General features: G+C 40.6%; 1 long non-coding RNA gene across 1 annotated transcript in view; it reads right to left on the reverse strand.

The window, feature by feature from the left end:
• Positions 1-466: 466 nt before the first annotated feature.
• LOC118889039 overlaps positions 467-25,412 on the reverse strand; it is a 32,518-nt gene continuing 7,572 nt past the window's right edge. The window contains exons 2-3 of the long non-coding RNA XR_005018405.1: positions 18,956-19,037; positions 467-536 (exon numbers count right to left, since the gene is read on the reverse strand). This is a non-coding gene — a long non-coding RNA (uncharacterized LOC118889039). The remainder of the gene's footprint in view (positions 537-18,955; positions 19,038-25,412) is intronic.

Raw genomic sequence — 25,412 nt, forward strand, 5'->3', positions numbered from 1 at the left:
GGGACAATTTGAGCATCAAAATACACAACAATAATAAACCCTCTGAGCAAAATAGGAATCTATGACTCATACTGATATAAATACTTGAATAAATGCATAAATAAATAAATCATAGGGAGAAGGAAAAGGTCTGCCACACAGTCGAAAGCCAATGAATAAATCTAGAAGGAATAACAAAATTGGAAAAACAACACTTGACAAATACCATAGTAACAAGTGATTCAGGCAAGATCCCTAAATGGATGCCCAGTCTGCACCAAATCCCACAGCAGTCATGGAGTCACTATGGTAACGATGCTGGCCAAGGAAAGCTGGGGAAAAGCAAACAACCACCACCCTGGTTTGGTTCCTAATATGTGCTAGGAACTGAGCAGGACTGACATAACACACAGTAATTAACCTAAAGTATTACTGACAAGAAAGATCCCTGGCAGCTTTAGCAATATACACGTACATGCATACATACCCATATACATACACGCTCTCTTCTTCTCCTCTCCCCACTCAAGATCCCAGTAATTCATTGCGGTGAATAGCTGGGGGGTGGGTGAGAAAGGAATATACAACAGTTCAACAGATTCCATTCTAAACACACATATGCATATATAGTTGAAAGGTACTAAGCTATTCTAGTGATGGAGATGAGCTGTAGAATTGTCTCTGGGACATTTTCCTCCCTAGTTTCAGTACATTGCCAATAACCTCTAAAAGCTGATATGGAAATATAAGCATATGCATGTTATACATCAAGAATCATTTTCAGGGCTTCCCTGGTGGCGCAGTGGTTGAGAATCTGCCTGCTAATGTAGGGGACACGGGTTCGAGCCCTGGTCTGGGAGGATCCCACATGCCGCGGAGCAACTAGGCCCATGAGCCACAACTACTGAGCCTGCGCGTCTGGAGCCTGTGCTCCGCAACAAGAGAGGCCGCGATAGTGAGAGGCCCGCGCACCGCGATGAAGAGTGGCCCCCGCCTGCCACAACTGGAGAAAGCCCTAGCACAGAAACGAAGACCCAACATAGCAATCAATCAATCAATCAATCAATCAATAAATCTTTAAAAAAAAAAAAAGAATCATTTTCAACCTAGAGTAAGTAGCCTAAGCTTTCAACCAAAAAATTCCTCAATGGCTACTTTTTGACATTTGGCCACTGAACAGTTTAGTGAAAAGTAAACACATGTAAATTGCAATTGAAAAATACTATCATTCATGATAGCACTAAAAAGTATGAAATACTTAGGAATAATCTCTCCATATATGTGAAAGGTCTATACATTGAACACTACAAAACATTGCTGACAGAAATTAAAGAAGATCTAAATAAATGGAGAAACATACCCTCTTCATATGTCAGAAGACTCAGTGTTGTAAAGATGTAGATTCTCTTCTAACTGATCTATAGATTCAGTGCAATCCTAATAAAAATCCTAGCAGATATTGTTTTTTTAAGAAATTGACAGGCTCGGGACTTCCCTGGCAGTCCAGCGGTTAAGACTCCACACTTCCACTACCGAGAGCGCAGGTTCGATCCCTGATGGGGGAACTAAGATCCCGCATGCCACAGGGTGTGGCAGAAACAAACAAACAAAAAAGAAATTGACAGGCTGATTCTAAAATTCATGTTGAAATGCAAAGGCCCTAGACTATGAAAAACAACTCTGAAAAAGAAGAACAAAGCTAGAGGATCAAAACTACCTGACTTCAAGAATCATTATGAACCTTCAGTAATCAAGACAGTGTGGTACTTACTGGCATCAAGGAAGACAAGTAGATCAATGGAATAGAATAAGCAGTCCATTTCTGGACTCAGACAACTGATTTTTGACAAAAGTCGTAATGGCAATTCAGTGGAGAAAAGATAGTCTTTTCAACAGATGGGGCTGGGACAAATGGATAGCCACATGCACAAATATAAACTTTGATCCATGTATTGCACCATATACAGAAGTCAACTCAAGATGGATCACAGACCTAACTATAAAATGTAAAACTTCTAGAATAAAACACGGGAGAAAATCCTTGTGACCTTGGGTCAGGGGAAGATTCCATAGATGCAAAACCAAAACTACAATCCATAAGTGAACAAACCAATAAATTGGACTTCTCAAAGTTAAACATTTCTGCTATTCCAAAGACACTGTTGAGAGAATCAAAAGACAAGCCACTCATTGGGAGAAAGTATTTGCAAATCATGTATCTGATAAAGGTCTTGTATCCAGAATATAAAAATTTCACAAAGGTAAATAAGAAGAAAACAGATACTCTAACAAATAAATGGACAAAATATTTGAGTAGATGCTCCACCAAAGTAGATAGACAAATGTCAAATAAGTCCATGAAAAGATGCTAATCATCTTTTCTCAAATATTCAAAGTCATTAGGGAAATGTAAATGAAAACTATGAGATACCACCGCACCTCTCTGAGAAAGGCCAAAATTTAAAAGACTGACCATATAAAGTCTTGGCACGGTTGTGGAGGATGGAACTCTCAAACACTGCTGTTGGCAATGAAAAATGGTGCAACCACTTCAGAAAACAATTTGGCGGTTTCTTATAATGTTAACCTCACATCTGTCACATGATCCAGCCATTGCACTCCTAAGTATTTATCCTAGAGGAAGAAAGTCTATGTCTATGCAAAGACTAGTATACAAAGGTTCGTAACAGCTTTATTTACAAGAGCCCCAAATTGGAAACCACCCAAATACCCATTAACAGATAAATGGATAAAACAAATTGTGGTATATCCATATAATGGAATATTAGTCAACATTAAAAAGAAGGAACTATTTGTACATGCAACAAATGGATAAATCCAGAAATAATTAGGTTGAAGGAAAGAAGACAGACAAAAAAAATACATTGTATGATTCCATTCATATAAAATTATAGGAAAAGAAAGCGAATCTATAATGACAGAAGATCACTAGTTATCTGAGAACGGGGTAGGGTGATGTAGAGAGAGAGGCAAGAGAGAGTTAGATGGGAAGATTACAAAGGAGCACTAGGAAGCTTTTTAAGTTGATGGATATGTTCATTATCTGGACTGTAGTATTGGATTCACAGGTGCATACATATATCAAAACATTAAAGCATATACTTTAAGTAAGTACAGTATATTGTATGTTAACCATACCTCAAAAAGTATTTGAAATATATTTGTATATTCATAATTCTCTGATGCAATTAATCGGTTGAAAGATTCCCACAATTATGCTCTCATAGTATTAACAGGTCCACACTCTATATTATCAAATTGGTCCACACTACAGACAACCAAAATAGAAATAATCATTTGCAATGAAATATATCCAAATATTTAGGGAAAGCTGATGTCCATTTCTACCTGAAGTACAGAAATAAAAATATTACATCCTAGAAAAATAATCATAATGATATTTAAGAGTAACTGGTTCTTTTAGAGAATGAGGCCGAGTATCATTATAATAAACTCTAGGATAATAATTATTTTTTAAATATTAAGTTCTAATAACTGAGATTTTAAACTAACACTTGGACTTCCCTGGCACTCCAGTGGTTAAGACTCCGCGCCTCTACTGCAGGGGGCGTGGGTTCGATCCCTAGTCAGGGAGCTAAGATCCTGCGTGTCGTGTGGTGCCGCCAAAAATAAATAAATAAACGAACACTTGGAAATTTTCTGCCTCTTTAAAATATTTCATTATATAATAGGAAAAAAAAAACGTGGTCAGCAGAGAACGATCTATATTACAATCTCAAATTGCTAGAAGAGCTAACAACTGCATATTTCCACACTCATCTGAGAGATACATGGGAAGTGATGATTATTATTTGTACAGTAAAAACAATTTGGTATATTTATTGCAAATGCTTGTTTAAGACCAAGTAAGTTCCTTCCTCAACTGGACAATTCATTGTTTTTCAGCCAAAAAGAAAAAAAAAAAAAAAAGGCTTCTCTGAGATGGGCCTCGAGGGCTACTGCAAAGCATGTAGCTGCTGATGGAATGAAATTCCACCTGCTAAACAACTTCTTCCATGATGAGATCAAAGTAGCTTCTCTACTTTTAGGCTAGTTTGTGAACCTCATAGGAACTATTCCACAACATGCTTTTATCAGATCTATGAACTCACTTGAGTCAGGCAGCATAACCAACTAAAGATGTGAAACGTTGGGGTCTCCTGAGGACTGCTGCCCTTGAACCTGGAGTAGAAGCTATAGCTGCCATCAGGACACAGATCCTCAGAACCTGAGTCCTTCAGACACCTGATGTGAGCAAGGCCACTGGCATGAGGAGCTGCAGAGGGAGAGACAGATCCAGCAATCGCCATGCTTTACTGGCGTAACTGTGTGCCCGGCACTATACTATGTCCCCTTTCACCAAAAACAAAACACCTTCCCTCTTCAGACCAGCTATCTGAGATGACCCTTCCTATAGGGCAGGTCTGGGGAAATGAGCAATCAATCAGATTCACAATAAAGACATAGGATGGTAATAGCTGGTGTTGGAGGAATGAAGGGGCAATAGATACTGGCATACACTGTTGGTGCCAAATGAGCATATCCATTTTCTGATGCCCATGTTATTACAGCTGAATAACTTGAATGGCCTTTGATACAGGAGTCCTATTTCCACCAACAAGAGAGTTTTGGGTGAGGGAGAGTTTTGGGAAGGATTCCCAAGGTGATTATGATCTGCATCCAGGTTAAGGGGCCCTAGCTGAGGGGAGGCAGATAAAGGAGCTACATGAGTTCTCAGATTTGTGGGGGACGGACAGCTAATATTTATGAAGCTTTTTTAAAAACAGGGCCAATGAGTAGGTTCTTCACATTGTTGGCTGAATTTAGTCCTCACCACAAACTTGCTAGTGAGGTATCAGTATCCTCTCCATGGATGTTAATGACTCCAAGCATGCATTCCTAAGCACAGAGACAGATGGCAAAGAAGATAAAAATCCAGGTTCCCCACTTAGCCTTTACTAACATGGGGGATGGGGCAGGGATGGGAGTGGACGGGAAGTGGTGCCTTGTTAGTACTGCTTGGTTAAAGTAGGATTTCACTCCCCACCAGGCCTCCACCGACACTACCCTGGAAGGTGGGGAAAGACACTTCCTTACTGCTCTCCATGTGGCCTCCCCCGACACTGTGGAGGGCAGTGAGGTGGGTGTTCGTCTCCACCAGGTGGGGATGAAAGTCCCACTTTCCCATGGGGTCTTCTCTGATACCACCCCAAAGAGTGGAGAGGGGTACCTGTTTACAATCAAGTGGGCATGGAGTCCACATTTCCCACTCAGTCTTTGCTGCCATGGTGAGGGCGCAGCTGTTTCACTCTGTGATGTTAGGGCAGTTGTTGTCTAAAAGCTTTCTTTCTTGCTAGGTTCCCCCTTTTTCTGGTCCTGTGTCTAGATACAGCAGGCTTTTCTTGGAGCTCTTCTTGTCTTTTCCTGTTGGCATTTTTGGTCACTTGCTCTTCCAGCACCCCGTCTGGGATATATGAGGCAAAAATAAAGCCAAGGGAATTCACTGCATGTCATACCTTGGGTCCCAAAGTCCCAAGCCAGTCTGCCTTTTTTCTCTCCACCTTTCAGAGTCCTATATTTGTTTTACATATAATATCCAGAGATTTTAGCTGCACCTTGCAGGAGTAATAGGGAGAAGTGTATCTACTCCTTCTGGTCTCCAAAATAGAAGTCCTTTCCTTCTACTTTTAATATAAGTAAATAGTACCACGCCATTTAAACCTTCATGTACATTGACTTTTTCACTAAACATTATATTCTGGAGATCTCTCCACAGCCCTATGTGGAAATTTTCATCATTCTTTACACCTTACGTACTGTACGCCTTTGTGTGATTGTTCGATGCTTTATTCCTCCATCACACAACCGATGAATATTTAGGTTGTTCCCATTCTTTTGCTATTCACGTAGTGCCAGAATGAATATCTGTATCTATATTTTTATTATATTTATATCTAAAACCGTTTGTGTCATTGCCAGTATATCCTTAGGATATCCCTGGAAATAAGATTCGTGAGTCAAAAAGTAAAGGCATATAAAAAATTGCTACATATTATAAAATTCCCCACAATAATTGTATTAGTTTCCAATGACCACTATAATAAATTACCACAGGGAGTTCCCTGGCGGTCCAGTGGCTGGGGTTCGGCGCTTTCACTGCTGTTGCCCCAGGTTCAATCCTTGGTAGGGGAACTAAGATTCTGCAAGCTGTGTGCGTGCATGCGGCATGGCCAAAAATAAATGAGTAAGTAAATAAATAACAATAAACTTGGTGTCATTAAACAACAGACATATTCTTTCATAGTTCTGGAGGCTACAAGTCCAAAAGTAGTTTCAGTGGGCCAAAATCAAGGCGTTAGCCAACTTAACTCCTTTCGGAGACTATAGGGGAGCCTCCTTGCCTCTTCCAGCCTTTGTTGGCTGCCAGCATTCCTTGGCTTGTGGCTCTATCACTCCAGCATCTGCGTCCTTGGCCACATTGCCTTCTCTTCTGTCTGTGTCAACTCTCCCTCTGCTCCTCTCTTATAAGGACACTTGGGTTTGCATTTAGGGCCCATTTGGAAAACCTAGGATAATCTCCCCATTTTAAGATCCTTAATCTAATCACATCTACAAACACCCTTTTTCCATATAAGGTAATATTTAACAGGTTCCAGGGGCTAGGACCTACTATCTTTATGGAAACCATCAAGCCTACTACAGTGATCATACCATTTTGCATCCCTGTGAGCAGGGTGTGAAAGGACATGTTTTTCCACATCCTCACCAACTGACTGTGTTGACAAAAATCTGGATCTTTGCTAATCTAATACTTAAGAAACAGTACCTTAGTGTAGTGCTAACTGCATCTCTCTTAATTAAAGAAAGCTGGAGACTTTTTTCATACGTCTAAAGACAATTTATATATTTTTTTTCTGTTAACTTCAATAGGACTTTGTTTTTTCATGCCTCTATATTGACAAGCGTTTATATTGGAGGGATATGAATGCTTTTTCAAAGACGTTAGCCGCAAATGTTTTTTCCCAGTGTCTTTATTGGCTAGTGTGTTTTTGCCATGCAGAGTTGTCATTGTTATTTTTATGTTGTCAAATATGTCAATCTTCTTCCTTAATGCTCCTGCATATTGATTTATGCTTAGGAAAGTTTCCTCTGCTTCCAGATTATAGAATTCACCTATATGTTCTAATACAACACTTGTATGGATATTTCTCTTATACTTCATTCAGAACCATTTGGAATCTATCCTGCTGTGTGACAGAGAAAGGGATCCCTTTTTACCTTTTTAATCTTATGGTTATCTAGCTATCTCAACACCACTTCTTAATCCTCCATCACATCTCCCCTGATTTGTAGTGCTGCTTTTGTCATAGTCTAAATTTCTAATTATAACTGGGGCTATATCACTATTTTTTATTGTTTCAATAATTTTTCAGTCAATTTATGGACCAGTAAAATAAAAATTAAAATATTTTACCTCTACTCACGTAGAGCTTTCTCTTCCACTTAGAAGGAGGCTGCACTTTCTGTCTGGAGGTCATCAACATCCCTGTACCATGGTGAACCCCACCCCACCCCACCCCACCCTAGGCTTTCAGAAAGCTCTGACGGGTGGATGTGGGCCACAGCCCCTCCCTCCCACCTTCCTGCTCCGCGATGCTCAAGCTGCAGTTCACGCTTCTGTCAACAGGTGGCACCAACGTACCGCCATCATCAAACTTCTCTAGAAAAATGGGTCAGTTAGAAGCAAAAAAAAAAAAGCAATACCCTCCCTTCAAAGGCAGCCTGTGAACGTCTGTGTTGAATGATTCTTAATTCTATCTGAGAAGAACTGTAGGTGTAAAAGAAGACCATAGAAACATATACTCTGGGGACTGCACACGATGAAACACCAGGTGGCAGCAGCACCATGGCAGTGGGCGGTGGGTGGGTGAAGGGCAGCGCAGGGCAGGAGGGAGGTGACAGAGAGGATGGGGCATAGGAGCGGGATCTAAACAGCTGTGTCCAGTGTCGTGGACAGAGGATGACAGACAGGGGGTGTGAGAAAGTCTGAGAAGCCTGTACGGGTTAGGCTAATGGAGGGTGAACACCCAGCTCTTGGGGAGGGGCCCCACTACCGTGTAGACAAGTCAACCTACACTTATGAGCGAAGAGATGACTGAATAAAAATGATGTAGACTTGGGGTCAACAGCAGGTGGAACTGCTTTGAATACATATGAATTTTCCAAACAGAACTGGTATCGGAGTAAACAAACCATTTAAAGACATTTCCTACTCTTTGTAAAATGTACGGTTTCACAGCTGTGTGGCGTGAGCGCCGTGTGATGGAGCTGGGGAAGAGGCAAAGTATCACCACACAGCTTCCAGTGAACTGAGAGGGGACAGGCAAGCACATCCTCACTCCTGTCTCTTGTATTTCATGTGCTTTCCCTTCCTCTCACTTTCTTCTCTATTCCATGTGCTGTCTTGTCCCTTACTCTCCCTTCTAGTGGAACATCAGAGGAGGGTGTGGACTCTGAGCCCCAGAAACAGGAGCTGATAGAGAAGAACCAAGTGTGATGATGAATCTGCTAGACAAGTTCCTGGAGCAAGAGTGAAGAGATCGGGCCCCATCATTGGGACACTTTAGGTAACTCACTAACCTTTCCTCCATCGTCTTCTATACAACAGGATAACGATACCCAATCCCCCTGACTACCCAGGACTACTGTGGAGTTTAAGTATGATCCATGTGGGAAAGCAATCTGTGCTCAGAGCTGGGAGGGAAGGACCAATGCATTTCCAAGTAATTATATTAACAATGACATCCCAGAAATCATAGAACCCTGCATGGTAGGCATTAAATTAATGCTACACAAATGTCAGCTGTTTGGTCAGAATTTTCCCAAGTGTGGTTCATGGCAAGACTCCTGTTTCACTCTAGTTTGAGAAAACTGGCAATAAGCAGGCAAGTCAATAAGCAGGGCAATTTTGTATGGGGATGAGTGCTTTGAAGAAAATAAACACATAAATTGAGTAGAAAACATCAGGTCAGGGAATACTATAGATGGCGTTGTCAGTGAAGCTTTTGCCTTGTGTACCATTAGTTTGATGCCTACCATGCAGTGAAGTTCCAATACTAGATTGAATAGAAGTGGCAAAAACAGGCATCCTTGTCTTGTTCCTGATGGGTCGTTGCTTTGAGATTTATTTGAGTTAACAGATGAAATCCCTTTGAATAATGCTACGCACACAGTAAGAGCTCAATAAATGTTAGATTTTGTATAAATATGAGCAAGTTGACATTTTTACAGTTTTGATAGTTTTACAGTTTTCATGTGTCTTTAGTAAAGTTCAATAATCTTGCAACTGAATCCTATTCATCAACTAAGGCATATTTTCTTGTTTTATGGATTTTAAGCAGATAAAAAATTGATATATAACATAATATTAGTTTCAGGTGTACAACATAATGATTCAGTACATTAACTCAATTAAAGAGCTTCACTGACAACCCTATTCAATGGGGAAAGAAAAGTCTTTTCAACAAACGGTGCAGGGGAAAGTGGATATCCATATGCATAAAAATGAAGTTACACCCTTACTTTACACCACATATTAAAATGAACTCAAAATGGATCCAAGACCTGAACATAAGAGCTAAAACTATAAAACTCTTAGAAGAAAACATGGGGGGAACCTTCATGACACCGGATTTGGCAATGATTTCTTGGATATGACACCAAAAGCATAGGCAGCAAAAGAAAACATAGATAAATTGGACTTCATCAGAATTAAAAACTTTTAGTGTGAATCAAAGTGATAGTGAATCAAAGCACACTATCAGGAGAGTGAAAAGACAATCCACAGAATGGGAGAAGATACTTGCAAATCATATATCTGATAAGGGATTAATATCCAGGATATATAGAATTTTTATAACTCACGAACAAAAAAACCTAACAACACAATGCAAAAACGGGCAAAGGACTTGAATACAAATTTCTCCAGAAAAGATATACAAATGGCCAATAAGCACATGAAAAGATGCTCAACATCACTAGTCAGCAGCGAAATGCAAATCAGAACCACAATGAGAAACCACTTCACACCCAATGGTATGGCTATTATCAAAAACAAACAAACAAAGGAAAGTAAGAAGTGTTGGCAAGACTATGCAGAAACTACAACACTTGTGCACTGTTGGTGGGAATGTAAAATGGTGCAGTCTGTGCAGAAAGCCGTATGTTGGTTCCTCAAAAAAAATAAACACAGAATTACCATATTATCTAGCAATTCCACCTCTAGGCATATTCCCAAGAGAACTGAAAGCAGGGACTCAAACAGATACTTACACACCAATGTTCATAGCAGCACTATTCACAATAGCCAAAAGGTGGAAGCAACCCAAGTGTCCATCAACAAGATGAATGGATTTTTTAAAATGTGATATACACCTACAATGGAATATTATTCAGCCTTAAATCAGAAGGAAATTCTGATACGTGCTACAACATGGATGAACCTTGAAAACATTCTGCTATGTGAAATAATCCAGACACAAAAAGACAAATATTGTATGATTCAACTTATGTGAGGTACCGAGGATAGGTAAATTCATAGAGACAGAAAGTATAATAGAGGTTACCAAGGACCGGGGAAGAGGGGAATGGAGAGTTATTGTTTACTGGGTACAGAGTTTCGATTTGAGATGATGAAAAAGTTCTGGAAATAGATAGTGGTGATGGTCGCACAACATTGTGAATGTAAGTAATGCTACTGAACTGTATACTTGAAGTTGGTTAAAACAGTGAATTCTGTTATGTATATTTTACCACAATTTTTTAAAAAGAGTCCTTTCAAGGGAAAGAGGGAGGCAGAAGAGTCAGAGAAAGAGATGTGACAACAGATACAGGGGTAGTAGTGAGAAAAAGATTGGAAGATGCTACTGTGCTGGCTTTGAAGATAGAGGCCACGAGCCTCAAGCCATAAGCCAGGAAGGGCCACAGGCCTAGGAATGCAGTCAGGCACTAGAAGCTGGAATAGGCAAGGAAATTCATCCTCCCCTAGACCCTCCAGAAGGGATGCAGTCCAGCTGATATCTTAATTTTAGCCCCAGTAATACCCATTTTGGACTTCTGAACTCCAGAACTGTACGATGATAGATTTTTGTTGTTGTTGTTGTTGTTGTTGTTTTTATTGCTTTTTGGTCACGCTGCTTGTGGTATCTTAGTTCCCTGACCAGGGATCAAACCCGGGCCCTTGGCAGCAAAAGCACGGAGTCCTATCCACTGGACCACCAGGGAATTCCCTAGATTTCTGTTGTTTTAAGCCACTAAACAAAAAGTGAGTTGTGGCCAAATAATGGGTTTCTGTTCATTTTGGCATCCCCTTGCTTGTTCTTTTTTGTGATTTCCTTGCTTGTAAATAACTAACTTAATCTCTGGTTTGTCATTTTTAACAGAAAATATTTTATTTCTTGTATGAGGCATTACTTCCTGTCTTAGTCCATTCGGGCTGCTATAACAAAAATACCATAAACTGCATGGCTTATAAACAACAGAAATGTGTTTCTCATAGTTCTGGAAGCTGGAAGTCCAAGATCAAGGTATAAACATGGTCAGGAAAGGGCCCTCTTCCAGGTCACAGATTTCTCACTGTATCTCCATGTGGTGGAAGAAGCTCTATGAAGTCTCTTTTATAACAGCACTAAGGCCATTCATGAGAGCTCTGGCCTCATGACCTAATCACCCCAAAGGCCCCATCTCATCACTTTAGGGCTTAGGATTTCAACATATGAATTTTGACCATATGTTGAACATTCAGACCGTAGCACTTCCTGTATCAACAAGTTTTAACTGTGTTAATATTTTTATATGATTAAATCTGCCTAGGCTTTCGTTATATGTACATTTTACCACACAGACTTTTTCTAAAATATGAACTGACAAGAATCAGCCTCACTAGTAGAATTGAGCATAATTTTGTATGTCTGCTGCCTATCTTATGTTTTGGTGGTTACAAAGACCATTTTCATTAAGTTCTAAACACACTTAGCATTGTTCTGATGGAATAGAATGATTTCCTCTCCATGTATCTAGAATTTCCTTTACCTTTGCTTTTTGCTAGGCCACACACACACACACACACACACACACACACACACTTAATGCTCCTTAGAATATGGATAATCAATGCACATGATTAAAGAGAAAGTTTAATGAAGTGTCAAGAATGGAATCAGGACCAATTCCATTCTACTGGGCATTGAACTGGGATGTACTTTTCATTGTGCCAAGTTAACATGGTGGGTTTTATTTGTCAAACACAAGTACTTGAAAGTGAAAAAAAAACCAAAAACTCAACATTCAACTCTTTTGAGGAAAAAGAAAGAGCACCACCCTGTTAGCTTACTTGGTCACCATAATTTTTGTAATTTGCTGCAAGAGAGGAGAGGTATGCCCACTGGTAGCTCTAGATGCATGTCCATGTCCATCCATGATTAAAAGCAAGCAAGCAGGGACTTCCCTGGCAGTCCCAGTGGTTAAGACTCCGTGCTCCCAATGCAGGGGGCCTGGGTTCGATCCCTGGTTGGGGAACTAAGATCCCACATGCTGCACAGTACGGCCAAATAAATTTTTTTAAAAAGCAAGCAAACAAACAAGAGACAAGTATCACACAAATTCTGAACATCCCAGAAAGACTCTTACTGACTCAGCCTGAATGACTTTCCCACACTTGGAGGCAAAGGCTGAAGCCCAGGGGCTGCAATTCCTGATTGTCTGGGGCCAGAGAACAGTAGGGTGGGAGGGGGCTGCTCTCACTGGAGGTTCCCGTTAGTCAAATGACACATAAAGGCAGGTAATAAAGGTTTCTGGTAAAAAATGAAAGATTCTAGGGTGGAAAATAAAAGAATAGAATGATACTAAATGAAATAAAATACAGACTTAAAAAAATGAAGCCACATTGATATAAACAGATAATTATATATATATATTTGAATTAATAATGAATGAGAGGAGACAAATTGTTTTTATTGAATAATTCTAAATAACATATGTTGATACCCTGCTTCTGTGAAGGGAACCTGAAATCTGCCTTCCACCTCTGAGGGTAGGGCAGACTTAGTGACTCACTTCTGCAGAACAGAGGAGGCAAATGGAAAACAGTTACTGTACACTGGAGAAACTGGGCAAACAGCACCTTAACCCACTGATGAAGGTCAACATCTCCAGTGACTCAGTGATGTCATGTGAGTACCATGTCCTCCCAGACATGATGGGATGAGAAGGGCACTTCAACTCTGTGGTATTCTTTCTCAAAACCCACAACCACAGGCTAATCACAAGAAAAATAAGAGACTATGCCTGTATTCTTCAAGATTATCAAGGTCAGGAAAACAGTCTGGCAGCTCCTCAAACAGTTAAACAGAGAGTTACCATACGACCCAGCAGTTCCACTGCTAGGTACACAGCCAAGAGAAATGACAACGTATGTCTACATAAAAACTTGTACGTGAATGTACGTAGCATCATTATTCATAATAGCCAAAAGTGGACACAACCCAAATGTCTACAAATTAATGAATAAATAAAATGTGGTATATTGTTTGGCAATAAAAAAGAAATGAAGTACTGATACACGCTACAATATGGATGGACCCTGAAAACAGTATGTCAAGTGAAAGAAACCAAATATCAGAAGAAATAAGTGGAATCATTGTATGAAATGTCCAGAATAGGTGAGTCCCTGGGTTCCTGGGGTTAGGGGTGAATGTGGGCATTAACTGCATTCAAGCACAATGGGACTTTTTGGGGTGATGGAACATCTAAAACTTGATTATGATAATGGTTGTATAACTCTACACAGTTACTAAAAATCATCAAACTGTACTCTTAAAATGTGTGGACTTTGTACATTGTAAATTATATTGCAAGAAGGCTGTTAGAAATATGATACTGGCCTGGTCTTGTTTCACCACAGTAACAACCAATCTTTTCCATACAAAGGTCTAGATGCACGTGTTTTACATGTCACGTGTTTTACATAAATGTTAATTTATATAAATGGGGGCTGTATCCCAGACCCGCTGACTCTATGTCCTCTGTTCCTCCAAGCAATGCTTTTCCCCCACAAATATTACTGCAGGTTGTGCTTGTGTGCAGAGTTTAATTTATGTGTGATCACGTCCACATCTTCCCACTGTGGTGGTGACTTGAGAGTGGGTCTACGATAGACTCCAGGGCCTGGCCTGTGTGACGCAGTATCAGCCTTACGACTTCGTTCACTCCACTGTGGCCTTTCTCACGTGACTCCACTTTGGGGAGATTACACTGGAACTATCTTTCTGGGTGTCAGTATGGCAGGACTTCTCAAAGGGCCATATAGTTGCACACCCTTTGTACCAACAATTTCCCTTTCAGAGGTTTACATTCAGGATGCAGTTAAGGGTGGTGATTAGGATTTGGTTATAAAGACGGCCATCCTGGTAATTCCCTAGCTTCACTTCTGGGTCTGAATTTAGGAAGGGAGACCAAATGGCAAGCAACGCCATGAAGGCACAGAAGGAAGCAGAAGGAAATGTGGCTGTCAGTGCGTGCACGCGCGCTCACACGCACGCATGCGCACACACACACACACACACACACACACTCAGACACCAAACAGATTCTGTTATCATAATACTAGAATTCTCCCAAGACAGTTTTCTAGACTCGAAGAGGACACAGTCAGCTCAATAGCAAATAGCCATGAGGAATGTGTCCTTTAGCAGTATACAGACACTTTCAGATGCCATCCACAGTGTTAGTAGGGAATGTCAGAAACACTCTGTAACACAAGGTTGTGAGAATTAATTATGTCACATCCATAGTGATAAAAGAAATGTTCACATATTGAGGTATGGGGAAGTCATTCTAGCTTATACATGAGTTAACTTGAATTTTGTGCTAACTAAAACGGCCTCTTTGTGGCCTTTCAAGCATACATTGTACATCTGCTTTAATTACTAAAGAAAAGGGCACACTGACCAGAAGTAAAGAATGTCCATGTTAAAAGTCAAGATGAAATGCCCCTCTTTCTGGGATGCTAATGCTGGTACTCCTTTGATGATAAGACTCCCTTCCTAGCTGCCAAGGCCATACTGTACGTGCTGTGCTGTACGCGTATGTGCTGGTCTGTTTTTTTGAAACGTTGGAGAAATGTGTCCCTGACTTGTTTAATGTTCTTTGTTCTGACAAGATATAAAACTGCTAAAAACCATGCTTCTCTGGAGCAGTTCCTCAGAGCTATCTGAGAAGCTGGCTTCTGGGCTACAGTCTGCAGTTTGGCTCAAATAAAACTCTTTTCTATTCCTATTATAGATTGTTAATTGTGTATTTCCATCGACATTATGACGGAATTCTAGAAAAGCAGCAAAAACAAGTGATAATCAAAACAATGAGGAGAGATGATTTGCTGCCTATAGGAAAAGCAAAGAGTCACATTATTTCTCATGTGTGGAGAAACAGGCACTTTCTTACAATGATGTTAGGAATATAAATTAGTAATATTATTTCCAATGTTGTGTAAATATAAAACATTACATATTTCCTTGTTTATAAAGAACATTTTCAAGAAATTATATAAAGAAACACTTCAAAGGTATATATGTATATATGAGCAAGGGTGTTAAGTATACTGTTGTTTGTAACAGGAAATACGGTAAGGGCACTAAATTTTCACTACTTGGGTACTGGTGAAATAGTTTGGAGCATCATATGATGCAATGCTCAATCAATATTAAAAATTGAAATTATAAAAATATTTAAAATATATCATAGAAACGTATTTATGTGAAAAGATGGCCATAAAAGTACAAAAGAAAATCACAAAGATTTTAAGTGGCCTTGATCCATTTTGGCTAATAAGATTTCTAGCTATTCATCCAGAGATCTCAAAGAGTAAAATGTTTAAATGATCTTTTATTTCCACTCACATAAAACTTTTTCTTCACCGTAGAAGGAGGCTGCACTTTCTGTCTGGATATCTCAATGTCCCTGTATCCTGGGAATGCCCCCCTTTCCACGCAGACTTCCAGAAAGCTCTGCCAGCTGGGTGTGGGTCACAGCCCGTCCCTCCCACCTTTCTGCTTCACGATGTTCAAACTGCAGTTCAGGTTTCTGTCACGAGGTGGCATCAGTGTACCGCCATCATCAAACTTCCTGACGAAAATGGGTCAGCTTGGAGGGGAAAAAAAACCCCCACAAATACCCTCCTTCAAAACACAGCTTTTGAATCTATGTACAAAATGATTCTAATTCTGTCTAAAAAAAAAGATAGGTATAAAATAAGACTGTAAAAACATATACGCTGGGGGCTGCACATGATGAAACACCAGGTGACAGTAGCGCCTTGGCAGTGGGTGGTGGGTGGGCGAAGGGCAGCACTGGGTGCGGGGGGGTGGGGGGGGGAGAGAGGATGGGGCATCCAAGTGGGATCTGAACAGCTGTGTCCAGTGTCCTGGACAGAGGATGACCGACAGGGCAGACAGGGGGTATGAGAAGGACTGGGCAGCCTGTACAAGGGTGGGGTAATGGAGGATGAACGCCCCGCTCTCTGAAAGGGACCCCTCTACAGTGTGGACCCATCAACTGACAAGAGAGAAGTCAATGAACACGATGTAGATTTGTGATCAACAGCGAATGGAACTGCTTTAAGAGACATATGAATTTTCCAAACAGAATTGGTATCTCAGGAAACAAACTGTTCAATGACATTTATTCCATTTTGCTACGTGTACTCATTTTCCTTAAAAAATAAAAATAAAAATAAAAATGGAGATGGCGGTCTGCAGGTAGCTGGATCCAGGATGCTAGCTCTGAGAGTCTCAGACTCAGAGGCTCAGCAAGAGGGAGGGAGGGAGTGATGGAGGCTCAGATATTGGTCTAATGGTTTCAGCTAGAGTTTTATGGAATTTTAAAATCTACTGGCAGCCATCTACCTGTTTCCATCATTTTCTAGGAAATCGAAACCTGAAATTGGAAGTCCAGCTTTGGTTTGAACTGAAGATAAAGCTGCAGCTGTGAGAGTGTGAGTACTTAGGGTGATAGAGCTGGAGGAGACATCGAAACACACACCTGTGCAGACAGAGACACTTGCCACTCTATTTTTTCCTGCTTTGTTTTTCCACGTAACTGAAAAAATAAAGGCTTTTCCACAGTAATGAATGCCTGTGTACATTACTTTTCTGAATCTGTTTGCAAGTATGTTCTGCTTTCAAATTTTTGTCAAAATACTTTTTCCCTGAACACAATATTTCAAACAATATATGAAAGTACATCTATAAAATGAAATTATCCGGTATCTCTCAGTAGCGTGACCCTACCCCCTGACCCAAAGGGGTCTGTAATCATTGAATGATGCCTCCCTTCCAGACGTGTGCCTGTGGTGAAGGCACATGACACCCTGCACACCCACAGGGTCTTTTCCAAAATAAGAGTCACATTACTCATCTTTTGCATCTTGTCTTTTCCACTCAATATGAATTCTCAGGATTTATATCTGCATCTTATTAATGCTTGTGGTTTGGGCAGACTTTGACATGTTTATTGTTCATTTATAATTTTACACGAATTTGCTGTTTAAATTATGAGCCAATCTCTTTGTTTGTTATTAAGCATGTATCACAAACCAGGGATACTAACCCAGTAGCTGAGTAGTAGTTTGCATATGCTTTCTCCCCTGTTTTCAAACAATTCTTAGTATATTCTCCATTTAGAATGTGTTTTAAATCTCAGTAGTATTGCAACTTAAAAATTATGTAGTTCACAATTCTAAAACTACAGTGAACAACACTCCAAGAGCAAATAAGGCAGCCCCTAGAGTTTAAATCATTCAGAGCCCAAGAAGAGTCAAGACGAAAAATGAAAAACTTTAGAATAATCCCACAGTTAGCTGTTGATCCTGAGAAAATAAAGTTGTTGCCCTGATTTATTTAAACTCCCTTAAAGTCAGTATCCTGATTTGAATTATATATAGATAGATAGAGAGAGAGAGAGAGAGAGAGAGAGAGAGAGAGAGAGAGAGAGAATAGCTGGTTATGATCAAAGGAGATGAAATATAAAATGCATTTGCTTAAAGTAGCTCTGTACATATCACTTTCCTTCCCTCTGGGTCACCTGTCCCATCTATGCTTCTGCACCAGTCCAATTCAGCACTTCAGGGATGAGCCAATGGATATGGCCAACACCCAGGTCTCTTGACACAAGGGGCGGGATTTCATCTCCTCTGTCATCTTCCTCACCCAGAGGGTTTGGTGAGTGAGTACCCATGGGGCCACAATAGCAGGGAGTGTGATCGACCACTTCTCCAGCCCTGGAAGCCCATCTTCTGAAAGGGAGGCTGCTCTGTGTCCTCTAGGGAGGGCGAGGGATAGAACCTCATCCCATCCTGCCACTTATGTGGCCAGGTGACCTAGGCTCTGTCAGCCTGAGCTTGGGCATCTGTGATGTGGGACTCACGATACCTGTGTCACAGAGCTGTCCTGAGGGGTGAATGAGGAAACCTGCCCAGAGTATATGGCACGTGGTGGGACTTCAGTGCCTTTTAAATGTTGGGATCCAACAGTAGGGGCTGTCTGAGCCTCGGGACTAAGGCAGGAATTAGGAAAAGTCATTTCTCACGGTTTCTCCTACAGAGATTACATACATCTAGAGGAAGGGAGCAAATATCTCTCTGACAAGTGTTGACTTGAAGGGTTTGAGATAGTCGGTTCTCTTCATTCTCTGGTGTTACAGAAGCTCCTAAGAGCTGCTCCATATCATACCTGGGTGCTGATCCTAATCCGGTTCCCCACGCTGGGAAGACAGGCTTGCCTTTGACTCACCTGATGAGCTCAGTGAGAGGTGGCACCAGGGCAGCGCGCTGCGGTGTTTGCCTAACTGCTGCTCCTGGACTGCTCTGTACGTTAATATGTTTATAGGAAAATCTGGGACTCACCCCACATTCACCAGTGCAGGGGTCCTCAGATCATGCATCATCCAGCCACATCACACCAGAACTCCAGCCATCTGCTGTCACCCTGAGAGGCAAAATTCCGAGGGTTACTAACATTTCTTTGTTTCACTCTTTCGTTCACTAATAACTAAATATATATTGAGCTCAAAACCCATAGTATTCCATTAGAGTTGTCTCTTTACCTCTAATGTGGAGGGAAGAGGAAAATATGGGAAAAGTCAATGGTTAAATCTGAGATGACATGGCTCCTGCACATTAACTTTTATACTTTCAAGGAACTGAAGATTTTTTTTTTTAATCCCTCTTTGTACCTCTCATCCCCATACAGTCACAGGCCTCTGTCTCTCTTTTCCCCTTTCTCTCCCACCCTTCAAAATCAAAGTTCCAGAAAGCATTTTCTGCATTCCCTTTTAACACTCTTCACTTCCCACTGTCTCCTTATCTCACTGCACTGTAGCTTCTGTCCCCATAATTGCAATGAACGTGCTCCCACCAAGGTCACAAGCCTCCTTTTTGTCACTAGGTTCAGATATTTTGTATAAATATGGTAACATACTGAGTGTTACTTTGAATAACCACCTAAAATATGCATCTTTGTGCAGACTGCTCCTGTCACTTAATATCAAATCTTTGACAGTTTCCCTGGCTCTGGAGCACGAGGTGCCAGGTATAAACCCAAGCTGTCCTGCTCCCCAACTGTGCAGTCCTGGGCCAAGTCCTTATTCTCCCTGTTGCACAGTTTTTCATCTATAAAATGAGGATTAGCAACAGTATCTACCTCATAGAGGTGCCGGAAGCACTGATAAACTCACACATAAAAGGCACTTGGTACATAATACATTTTAGCCTATTTTTTATTTCGTTTTCCCTGTATCTTTATTGATATTACTATCCCAGCAGTTATGAAAAAATAGGACTTTGATGCTTATTCACAGTCAGTGACGTTTGGGGGATGTTTTTACTGAGTGTATCAGTTTCCTAAGGTTGCCATAAAAAACAAAAAACAAAAAGCCATGGAATTCATGGCTTAAAACAACAGAATTTTTTTTCCTCTCTCTCTCACTTCTGGAGACCAAAGTCCAAAAGTAGGGTGTTGGCAGGGCCATACTAGAGCAGCAAACTCCAGTCTCTGCCTCCATCTTTACGTGGCCTCCTTCCTTGTGTGTGTGAAATCCCCCTTTCCTTTCTCTTATAAGGACACCGGTCATTGGGCTTAGGGGCCACCTTAAATTCAATATGAACTCATCTCAAGATTAAGTACATGTGCTCAGACCGTACTTCTAAATAAGCTCGCATTCACAGGTACGGGTTAAGGCTTGGACATACCTTGTTGGGGGATATAATTCAACCCGCTATAGTGATATAAGCAGGTTAAAAAACTAAAATGAGATCTTACCTTTTGTACAGAAGCATAGGAATGCATCCGTTCGTGCATAAATACCCAAATTCCCATGTAAGAAAACTTTGGGGAAAACATAACCCAGATGAAAACATTAGCAGGGATTACCTTTGAGTGCTGTGTTTAGGGTATTGTTGTATTATTTCCTTTTCTATGTGTTTTATTTTTACCTATAACAAATATGTATTACTCTTGTAAATACACAAAATAATAAAATCACTGGGAAACATAAGCAATCTCTGCTCCGCCTACAGGAGAGCCATAAATTTAGAAGAGGAACATCCCTGAGGCACAGGAAGGGAGAACAAGATGTTGGGGAGCCCATTCCACAGTATAACAGGACACAATTCCCCCAATTCCAAACCATATTGCTTGCTATCAATATTTTAAATTCCCTGTTATTAAACTGGGGGAAAATGTCGTACCTCGGTTTGATCTGTTTTATTGTGCCCTAATGAACAGTGAGGCTGAGGGTCTTATCATATGCGAAGCACTAGTTAGTGTACACAGGATAGCTGTGGGGCTTGGCAGCCACACACTGTCTGTTCACATCTTAGTCTTGTGGCTGGCTAGCCCTGCCCTCACGGTGCCCCAGTTCCCTGATGGTTAAAGTGGGGCAACAGGAGCTCCTCCTCATAGGCTGTGGGGAGGATAAAATGAGTAAGCATAGGGTTAACGCCTACATCAGTGCTGGGCAGTGAAGAGGTCACGAACAAATATTAATGATTCTTATTATTATCATACCTAAATGGATCATTAGAAATTATAGGATCATTTTTATTATTATGTGAGCTTATATTGACTGGCTTGACTTTCAAAATATGGTGTTTATCATAAAAAAGTAGTTTATAAAACTGTAAGTAGAGAAAAACAAATATCGTATATTAACGCATGTATGTGGAACCTAGAAAAATGGTACAGATGGACCGGTTTGCAGGGCAGACGTTGAGACACAGATGTAGAGAACAAAAGTATGGACACCAAGGGGGGAAAACCGCGGTGGGGTGGGGATGGTGGTGTGCTGAATTGGGAGATTGGGATTGACACGTATACACTGACGTGTATAAAATTGAAGACTGATGTAAAAAAAAAAAAACACCGTAAGTAGGATTTCACCTCATTGCTATTCCTAAAAATGCATAATTATACTTGCATAGTACAATTTCTGAAAAAAAATATGTGGACCGTTCTTATCCACGGGAAATAGACTTTTAAGACTTTTAATGATTTTTTTTCCTTTCATGCATTGTCTATCCATTTTTATCTACAACAAAAGTGTCTTGGTTTTGGAAGTGCAAAATATAATAAGAATAAATGTCCCTAGCCCATCCCATAGGAAAGTAGGTCAGCGTCAACATGGGGAATCCTTAAGCCACGGGAATTAAGTAATGGGTGGTCTCAGAACTAATTCATGAATCTACCACATGACACTCCTAGTTGGGCTAGGAGAAAATCAGAGATGCCAGCAAGCATTTCTCTCTAATAAACCTTACATTCAGCAGTCAGACGACATCTCCACTTCCCAGGATTTTAGTGAAGGTCATGAGATGAAAGTAGTTTCACAACATGCTTCTTTCTGTTCTCTCCCAAGTAAAGCCCCTTGAGCTAAGAGCAAGCCATGTACTTAACCACCAGTTAGCCAAGCAGTGAACTCCACAGGGAAGGGAAAGGGTGAGGGTCTGCATGAGATCACCTAGCACCCGGCCCTACAGCATCCAGAGGGGAGAATGCTTAAACAGCAGGATTCAGGGGAAAAGTTTAGTCACAGGATAAATCAGACAAAGTCCCCGGGAACAATCATCATGTGAGAATGAAATCAACTTTAAAGTACCTTCCTTATGCAACTAAAAATAAGAAAAGGAAAATACACACATGCCCATCACTTGCAATACAATATCAGCTCAAGTTCAAAATGGGATACATGCCCAAACCAACTGAAGGATTTGGGTGTTAGTCTGAACACAGGAAAACTAGCTGCCTGCAATCACATCTTCTTTCACCAGGATGACCCAGATTAGGTTTCGGATGTACAGGCCTAGCTGAGCAACAGTGTGAATGAAAGACAGAAAAATTAGGCCTGGACAAAGGGAAGAAGTGTCATATTCAGGAGGCACTGAGACACTGTTTAGAGCTAGCTGAGACATGGCAACTCTAAGACTTTGAACACAGCAGATAAAAAGCGACTAAAAATAGTGTCTGCTGATTCCGTTAGCAAAGAAACTGAGGAAACAGGTGTGTCCATTTTAGAAGCTCTGAAAGAGAATATATATGGCATAACATTCATAACATATACATTTCCTTTCTGCTCCTTCAAATCCAAATGATCTCTATGAGCTCTTTTTATTTAAGTCATCTCTTTTCTTAGGGGAGAACAGAGGAGAAACCATACATATGTTTATTGAAGTTTTATGATATTATAGATCAGATATCTTCTCTCGGTTTGTTCATTTTTCCTCACAACAGATCTGAGGTAGGTATCAACATGCCATTTCATAGATGACCCACTATACTGTCACACACATCTACTTAGAGGAATCTTTCTTCATTTTCCACGGGTTATTTTTTTCCCAATGAAAAGATATAATTTTTAGGAATAGAAACAAAAAGTTTCCTTTAAAGCAGATTACAAAAATTAACTGTTGCATGATCCCAATGCCCGTTAAAGAATTCATGTGTATAAAAAGAATGAAAGGACATATAGGTAGCTTTCCTTTCCTGCTTACTCCTGCATCTGCATCTCATTTCTTTATTAAATGTGAATTAGGTGTCTACTGTGTACCAGGCACGGTCAGTCCAATTCCACATCTGCATCCCACACCTTCCCTCCCCTGATCAGTAGACCTGGGTAACTGGAGATGTCCACAGGCAGCAAGGTGGATGTTACTGCGCACACCATGGGGTGGTGAGGTATGACCTCAAAGGGACTCCATTCCAAACAGGTTTAGTCCAAGCTTCACCCTGAGTCCAGGAAACCTGGCATCTAAACAGGAAATAATGCAGTTGAGAGGGGAGAGGTTGTACTTGGGAAACCGAGGCAGCTCGTAACCCACACCTATGTTCTCTTGAAGAGCCCTAAGAGGCTACTACTTTCTCCTGACGAGACTTCCCTCCCAGAAGGACAGTGAGTGTCAAGGTTATAACACTGTGTGGTTTCAGTCTTGGTTCTCTCATGGGTGCGAGCTAGAGCATTACTTTCTCTTAGGTCTTGGCTGGGTTGTGTGATAGATTTCGAGAGTGATTTTGTGTCTGTCTTATCCCTAGGAGGGTGGTCCCTCCCATTTAGTTATCTGAGGGGTCCATCAGAGGTGACATGGAGTTTCTGCTTCATTTAGGGCCTTGTCTCCCAGTGGTGGGGGCCTGGACCCAGATCCACAGGAGACAGAAAGCACAGAGACCAAGTTCTCAAAGACAAGCCCAGATCGGGACCCTGATCTGAACATCTACGTCTCCTGATTTAGTGGATAGTTTTCACAGCTTTCTCCCAAGATGAGACCTCCCCTCAGGGTTCCTGTAATTCCCAACACCCCTTATGATCCACCGTTCTCTCTTCCCTCTCCTGTCCGCAGAAGTACACCCGCAGTGAAGTTCCTCTATAAACTTGCTGGTGAGAAACCATTTCCAACTATGACTAAATATCCAGAAGGAATTAGGGAAAAGATGATATATTCATTTTAAAAAATACATTGCAAAAGAAAAGCACATAAGCAAAGCAAAATGAAAAATTAAAAATTGGGAAAAATATTTAGAACTTGCATACAACAAAGGGTTATATCCGTAATACGTAGAGAACTCATGAAAAAGTGAGGCGGGGGGCGGGGGGGAACCAAAAAACATGAAAAACACCAAGAAAGAAAAAGGGGCAATAGATACTAACAGGTATGTCACCAAAAAAAAGGTCCTTAAACATGTAAAAATTGTTCAATCTAACTCATGATAAGAGATACAAAGAAAAAAAAATAACTACCTCTTCTCACTAAATATATAGTCTGTGAGGAAACAGGCTTCCCAGGCATTACTGGAGCTTATGTGAAATGGTCCAACCCCCATGGATAGGGTTTAATGCTATCTAGTAAAATTACTAGTAAAATGTATTTCCCCTTGGAACCGGTAATCACTCTTCTAAGTAACTATCCCAAAGAAACAATGCAAAAGATAAAAAGGCATAAGCACAAGGTCATTCCTTTCAGAAAAATTTGTAACAGCAGAAAATTAGAAACAAGACAAGAGTCCACCAGCAGGGAGCTGGATGATCACCAATGGTCCATCTACATTCTAGCAGACTATGCAGCTGTGGAAGCAATGAGGACTCCCTCTCTGTGACGTGACTCTGTGGAGTCATCTCCAGGATATATTGTTCAGTTAACAAAGCCCGGTGCAGAGAAATGTGTAGAGCTTCTGTCCAATACAGTAGCCACTAGACACACGTGGTTATTTAAATTTATATTAGTTATATTAATGAAATTAAAAATTCGGTTCCTTAGTCACAACAGCCACATTTTAGGTGCTCAACACCCGCAAGTAACCTGTGGCTACCATGCTGAACAGACAGATACATAGCATTTTCATTTCTGCAGAAACTTCTATTGCACAGCACTGGTGTAGAATATGCCACCTTTTATCTATGAACAGGGGAGAAAACTAATATATGTATTGTAATTGATTATATTTTTTTAAATGGAAGGTTAAAACTCAGACTAACAAAAATGATTACCTATAAGATGACAGAGGAGCAGCTCAGGATGGAAGATGATAGATATTCTCATTAAAAATGTAATACATTTTTTCTTTTTTTTTCTTTGATTCCATATATATGTGTTAGCATACAGTATTTGTTTTTCTCTTTCTGACTTACTTCACTCTGTATGACAGACTCTAGGTCCATCCACCTCACTACAAATAACTCAATTTCATTTCTTTTTATGGCTGAGTAATATTCCATTGTATATATGTGCCACATCTTCTTTATCCATTCATCTGTTGATGGACACTTAGGTTGCTTCCATGTCCTGGCTATTGTAAATAGAGCTGCAATGAACATTT

This window comes from Balaenoptera musculus, chromosome X (genome assembly GCF_009873245.2).
Source record: "Balaenoptera musculus isolate JJ_BM4_2016_0621 chromosome X, mBalMus1.pri.v3, whole genome shotgun sequence".
NCBI classification, from domain to species: domain Eukaryota; kingdom Metazoa; phylum Chordata; class Mammalia; order Artiodactyla; family Balaenopteridae; genus Balaenoptera; species Balaenoptera musculus.